Here is a 7,460-nt window from a genome sequence, read left to right on the forward strand (position 1 = left end):
GTATTTCGAAGCAGCGCGTTTAAAAAGGCAACGGAGAAAGGGGGACGACAAGGGTCGCTGCGTGATTGCCCGTTGATCATTGTAGTCATGTCAAAAATTAAGAAGATGACGACAAAACAGGACACGATATCAGGCTTAAAGCAATAAAAAATTTAGTGTGTAAAAGGCCGTAATTGTGGAATAGCAAGTAAGAACGATAAAACACTAAAAACAATAGAAACATGGGAAAAAAGGCTGATACAAGCAGACTCGCATTAGGGAAAATAAAAGCAGGAGAAAAAGGAGTTATAAGTTCTTAGAAAAGGACCAGTGAATGAATAACCTTGAACGAAGACGTGAAACAGGTTACGCAACTGTGCCGCCGCCCAGGAATTGAAGTTATTTCTTTGAGAAGGAGATAGAGATCTTGACAAAGAAATACCTTTTATGCCGGAATAACAGGAACATCTCTAGAAGGAGCCCGGGAATGCAAGTTTTACTGACAGGAACAACTGCTTTGTGTATTCTTCAGGGCCCATTAAGCTCACAAATTGCTGCTTTTTTTTACACAAGCTTTCAATTCTTTCAGAGCGAAAAAATGGCCTGCTACTGAGTGCAATGGCGTTCGAAAGTATGAGATTGCTCCAGAACAACGTCTATTGCACTCAACGTCGCTCTGATCTGTCACCGGTTTGTTGCAGTCTGGACGACAAAATTAAGTTAATATAGGGATGTCTTCCTACCACCTACCAACGGGAAACCATGAAAGCAGGGATGATCCTGAAAGATAACTTGAAAAAGCGTTCTCAAGGCGTCAAGAACTGCAAGGAGAACCGTTGACATAGGCTCTTTTCTGCAACACCTGCCAAGGAGGATTGCCCTCTGAGAGCCATTATCACGGAGGAAGGTTCTTGGCATTAGGTAGTGGGCCAGTTTCTGCAGCGACAGTCGACGTCCCTCACTGTGCAAGATCGTTATGGCGTGTCTAGATCGACCGAAGTGGTCGAAGTTTTCCGTATACGGGCATCCTTGGAGCCAATGCGGCTTTTTCTGTCGACATTCTGTCGATTTTTCTGTTAAGGCAAAAACGTAGAGGCTACGAAAAGAGTTCAGCTTAAGTTAAGGACAACGCAGCGGGCTATGGAAAGAAAAGTGGTGGCTGTGACGTTCAGAGACCGGAAGCTGGCGGTGTAGGTGAGGGAAGAAATGCGGGTTAATGACTTCCAAGTCTAAATGAAGAGGAAGAAATGGGCTTGGGCAGGACATGTAATGCGAAGGCAACATAAGCGCTCCTTAAGGGCAACGGAGTGGATTCCAAGACAAGGCAAGCGTGGCAGGGAGCGACCAGCAAGTTATGTGGGCGGATGCGATTAAGAAACTTGTGGGAGACACGGTAGGCGCAGCTGGCCGTGAGGAGGGTCAGCTGGAGAGACGTGGGAGAGGCCTTTACCCTGGAGTGGGCGTAATAAGGCTGACGATGATGATTTCAGTTCTAGTGCGCAGCATCTCTCACGACGAACGTTTCGTACCTATGCGTGAGTTTATCGAACATTCCAGTCCAGAGGCGTCCGAGAATGCATGTGGCCTCTCGATTGAACCCTTTTTAGAACTACTTTTATCTCTCCCTACCGTTGTTGATTTTGAGGGTTCTATGTTCCTACGAAAAATAGAAACATGCATTAGCGCTAGGGTTTCTCCAGTGTTGTGCCAGAGTTCTTTAGCCAAATTTGACAACTCACCTCAGATCATGAATGGCAGTTTACCAATATCCCTCAAGAGAAAAGTATACAACAGGTGTATCTTACCGGTACTCACCTATGGGCAGAAACGTGGAGGCTAACAAAGAGGGTTCAGCTTAAGTTAAGGACAACGCAGCGAGCTATGGAAAGAAAAATGATTGGTGTGACGTTAAGAGATCGGAAGCGGGCGGAGTGGGTGAGGGAACAAACGCGCGTTAATGATATCCTAGTTGAAATCAAGAGGAAGAAAGGGGCTTGGGCAGGGCATGTAATGCGAAGGCAAGATAACCGCTGGTCCTTAAGGGTAACGGAGTGAATTCCAAGAGAAGGCAAATGTAGCAGGGGGCGGCAGAAATTAGGTGGGCGGATGAGATTAAGAAATTTGCGGGAATATGGTGGCCGCGGCTGGCGAAGGACAGGGTTAATTGGAGAGACATGGGAGAGGCCTTTGCCCTGCAGTGGGCGGAGTCAGGCTGATGATGACAACTGACCTCAAGGCTTTCTTAAAGACAAGCTTGTTTGCAGAATATTTAGGCAGGCGGGTGACTTTTAATGCTCTTGGAGTTTTTACCCAATGACCCCCTGCCTGTGGTTACAGAGGATGCTTTAAATGCCTTTGAAGCTTGATTCGTACGCTAAGCTTCATCTATTAATTTTTTAGTCGCCACTCCATAAGGCTGCTAGAGGTCGAACGAACGTCCCATGACGATGGCCATTCATGCGGAATGTGTTTACCTAGGAGCAAGAAGGCAGTGTTGTCTTTTGGCCCCGTTCACTCAAGGATCATGAAAACAAAAATTACAGTAACTGGTTTTCTCCACGCACTGTAAAAAAGCTGCCACCTCGTTATCAAAAGCCTCTTTGACAACCGGTTCCAACGTTAGAAGATGCGGGGTGTCCTAGAGCACTTTCGAATACTGTGTGATTGTTTCTTCAGAGGATAAAGAAAGAGAATCCGAATCTGGTTTACGTTGTTGCAGCTGAACGAAGGAAACTTGAAGTTATGCCTTACGCGCACAGTATATCCCACAACTTTAAGAAGGCAGTGTTCGAGCAGCGCATCAAAGTTTTTTCTCTGCAACCTACTAACCATAGGGATTTTGCTCGCGTACTTCCGTAGGCAGGTTAAAAAAGATCCTGTTTAGTACGACGAAGCATGAACTTCAGGGCATGTGCCGTATATAAGTTTCCCCTTGCATGCGAAAAGGCAAATATCTGTTAAACAGGGCGAAGAGCGCGAGATCCTTGAGGCATACTTCATTGGTATGCATGGCTCTTACTGCATTAGCACAATTTTGGTGCGCTTCCTCGAAAAAAAATTTGTCTTCTTGATTACTGGCAGCAGATTTTACGTATATCTTTCTGTTTGTCGTTGTATGGTATTTGGAGCTCCTTATGCTGCGCATGCTCTGTTAGCCTTGCCTGGATGGTACTTTTTTCAATAAAACTCAGTTTTATATTCAGTATTCTTTGTCTGCATTCTTCTCGACCTTCCTCTTTTTTTGTCTGGTATTTCTAAAAAAGGAAGTTCTGATGTAGGCACATTAAACCTATGAACTTATGCGAATAGATGCAGTCGTGGTTAGCGTGGTTTTACCGACACACCTTCACAGACCCTCCACCTGTTTCTTCTTAACCTGCCTTTATTTTCGAATCATATGCGGGTGAGGTCACTTACCCCCGGCGTGGATCAGCACTGAGCTGTTTGCTGACTTGCTCCCAGCGCGACTTGGTGTGGTGGTAGAGTGAGGGCAGGTCGTCGCTGCCGGTGCACAGCTGGGCGTCGGTGCTGACTCCATCCTCCTCTTCGGTTGAGTGCGGGGAAGGCTTTGTGGCGCCGCTTATGATCCTAGTGGCCTGTGGTTGCAACAACGGAGGAGTCACTCCCAAGATGTCAAAATATCAGGAGCTTGGCCTGTGAAAAAGGCCAGACTGCTGTAGATTTAGGAGCATTAGAGGCTCTGCTGGTTAACACAGTTTCAGGATAAGGTAATATAGGCACATAGGAACGAAGGATAGCTGTGCGTCATAATAGCTGGTGAGGAAACAACGACGTAGACTATATAAACAGAGGTCACAGATCGTCGAAGTCTGAAGCACGAGACTTCGCCACCTTGAATTTGTCTCCACTGGAAGCGTGAATCTCTCGCGTGACGTCTTTCAAATTTGAAGTAGTAAAGCCATTTCATCTCCCCTCCAGTACCTCTGCTACCCCAATTCGTTAGACGAGTATGTATGTTGTTGGAAATGAGACAGGCGAACCACCACTAAAAGATTAAAGGCAACACTCCAGAAGTGAACCATTGGCTATTTTCAATGTCACTGCATGACCGTTAGTCGGTATGGTTGCGCAAATCTGCAGGTGCGCGTACGGCGTACATGCATCGTGGCGTCGGTAGTGCTGGGTCGTGAACGGCGACAGTTTCGCGTGATGTGCGTATCCTTCAGTTGGCAGTGGCTGCATAGAGTCACGAAGCCTAGCGGCGCAGGAAACGTGTTTCTTGGCTCGCAGGGGTCCAGGGAGTTTGGTTGTTGTGCTCCGTCGTAGTCAGGGTTTGTAACGCCCGGCATGGTGAACAGGCGTTGAGCCACATCCGCCATAGGCTGCGAGTATACCGGTTTAGTTTGGCAGTTAAATTAGAACAAAACAACGAGATTCAGAACCTGTGTAGTGGTGAAGAAAATAGATGAATATAGCACGATTTGATCCATAAGAGACGAGCAAGGAGTTAGATATGTTTGGTAAAATCCCAGAGGGCTGGGTGCTCGGGGGAGAAATAGTGTTGGCAGAAGTGAAGTACGCTGTATTTCTTCTTGCTGCGTGCAATTTAAGAAATGGATGTAGGATATTCGTATAATGTAATACCACCCAGAGCTTAAATACACCGAGAAATCACGGAGGTTTGTAGGGCTTGTATGATTCTAAGGCTAAAATGTGTAAAATTACCTGAGAAATAGCTGGAAGTAATCTAAATGGTATCAGGGAGGTATGGAGGATATAAAAACACTACAGAGAAAAATCAATTAAAAAGAAACGACGCAACGTTCTTTACCTGCTCGTAAGCAATGCAGGAGGCGATGGTGTCGGGGAAGGAAGGTAGCTTGACATACACCCAAGAGCTGTAAGGTAACAATTGATAACTAAACGAACTAGGACAGGACTATAAGTCTCTCAGTTATGCGCCGGATCTCATGACGTGGTGATTAATTCCCTAGTCTGAAATCGTCGACGTGCTGCCAGGTGCCTGCGTGAAACAGAATTAAACGCGAAGTCTTGACAATTGAAAGCACGAGCTGATGGGCGAGTTGGTTGTACATGATATGATTGAAACAGCGCAAGGCCGAAGGCCAAAAAAAGAGAGCAGAGGAAAGGAGGAAAGGACAACAGCGCTGTGTTGTCCTTTTCCTCCTTTCCTCTGCTGTTTTTTTTTGGCCTTCGGCCTTGCGCTGTTTCAATCATATCTTGACAATTGTTCTACGCCATTGGCAGGAGAGCCTCTTCTGAGGGGTATTTGCCGGTACGTTTTTAAGTTACCTACTATTGGCTGTTGCAAAGTGTCCACTTGTATGTTACTTATTAATGCATATCAAAGAAGAGCAATGGCTTGCGTTGTCATTCGAGGCACAGAAATCTGTAAGGATGGTTATCTCGTTTATTCGCTCTAGAATTACTGCCCCTCAAACAGTTTTAAGATTTGAAGCGCTCAACGCAAATATGCTGACTTATTTTGTCCGAGGTCCATATGAACCTTGCCATAATCAGCGTAGCGGGGAGATTAGCATGCGAGCTGCGCGTGAATCAGCTGCATTTGAGCAACCATAATGTTGGAACTCAACAGTAACCCCGAGGTGGATTACAAGTATAATGTCTCACAGATGTCTTCCCACAAATCGCAACACTTTTAGGCCTAATGCAACTGCGATGGTCTCTGACGCGGCCCATTTTTGCTTCAACAAGGTGTCAACCTTTCGGGTATCGCCGTCGTTCTGCTCGATTTATTCTGCTACATCACTACTGCGGGAAAGAAACTCGCTGCCGGACAAGGAAATCATTCGTTGCATCACTGTGGCCCCACCGCGGTGGCTCAGTGGTTACGGCGCTCGGCCGCTGGCCCGAAAGACGCGGGTTCGATCCCGGCCGCGGAGGCTGAATTTCGATGAAAGTGAAATTCTGGAGGCCCGTGTACTGTGCGATGTCAGTGCACGTTCAAGAACCCCAGGTGGCTGAAATTTCCGGAGCCCCTCACTAAGGCGTTTCTCATAGCCTCAGTTGCTTTGGGACGTTAAACCCCAATAAACCAACCAACCAGCATCACTGTGGAAGCGAAGACACTCGCATCGCTTCGGACTGCGCGAGAGCTAAAGCCCGGCACCGAAGAGAGCCACCGAAGTGTTCGGAATCAAAAGAATTTGCGAGGAGCCCGATTAGTCTGAGGAAAAAGGGTTCCCTTACCCTGTGGAGGTTGTCTTGCACAGCTGCAGGAGCGGATGAAAGACCGGCAGCCGTGCACGCGCGCTGTCTCGCGAAGAACGCGGAGGTCGTGCTGTCGGTGGATGATGATTATGCAACATTCTTTATCGAATTTAATACTGGTGGTCCGGCTCATTTTTCCATGGAGTGATGTACTGGAAAATGGGCTGTGAGTAAATGTAAAAAAAAACAGCATTTGGATGTAAATCAAATACTACTGCTTCACATTTGTCTGCTTTTTCAGACGCCTTCTAATGACAGGATGAACTCTGAAACAAAATAAATAAATAAATAAATAAATAAACTCGCGAGAAAGTAGATATACTCTTCCGCTCATTACCTGAAAAAAACCTTAATGTGCAGTAGTGTTGCTATTGGTGGTATGGACAAGTAAAGAAAAGTATTGTTAAAAATAGGCGAGGAGGGCGTTTGTATGGTTCCGTGTTTTCGAGTTAATTTTTTTTCCAAGTTTGGAAAGAGGAAAAACTTCTCTGCGAGACACGTTGCTAAGCGTAAATAGCTCATATTGCAAGAATTATGTTGATCTGTCGTCGAGAAACGCTGAAATAGCAATGTTGTTGTTGTTTTAGCCTTTGACAGAGTGGCACATACCCACACTGGGGGATCGGCCAAGAATCTGGAGGTAAAGTTTGGTATTCACCTGTACATAGCAATGATTATCGCGGTTAATACGGTCGTCGTCGTCAATGCCATCAGGGTTGTCGGTATGATCTCCAATATTTCACTGCCATAGGGTGTCCAAATGACGACACTGAGGAATACGGCTGCTCTGTGCATCAGATGAAATATATGTTTCAAAGTGACGGTCAGAAGTATGAAGCGCAGCCAATAGAATTACTGGAAGGATGTCGTTTTTTTGTATTCTCCTTGGCTTCTCACGCGCCATATTGTGAAGGGGTCACTGAGGAAGCTTCGGATAGGAAAAAAAATAAGCTGCATCTGAATTCAGTGAGAAGGACATATTTCAAGGAATTTTCTTTTCGAGAAGGTTAGATAAGGTCGGATGTGCAGACAGTTGAGATTGAATGACCTTTTGTATGTTCCGGTTCGGCGTGCCCATGATGCCCCCAGCAGAGAGTGTTTTTCGGGCGATTATTTTTTAATCGAAGCTTACTCTGTAGATATTTCATGTACTTCCTAAAGAGAGAGAGAGAGAAAACCAACACGGGCGCCAGTTTCGGAAAAGTGAGAAGAAGAGGAAAAAAAACTTGATCCTCTCATGTTTTGTTCAAGATTGCTGCCCGTGCACG

Source organism: Amblyomma mixtum, chromosome 5 (genome assembly GCF_055824585.1).
Source record: "Amblyomma mixtum isolate Tamu chromosome 5, ASM5582458v1, whole genome shotgun sequence".
Lineage (NCBI taxonomy): Eukaryota > Metazoa > Arthropoda > Arachnida > Ixodida > Ixodidae > Amblyomma > Amblyomma mixtum.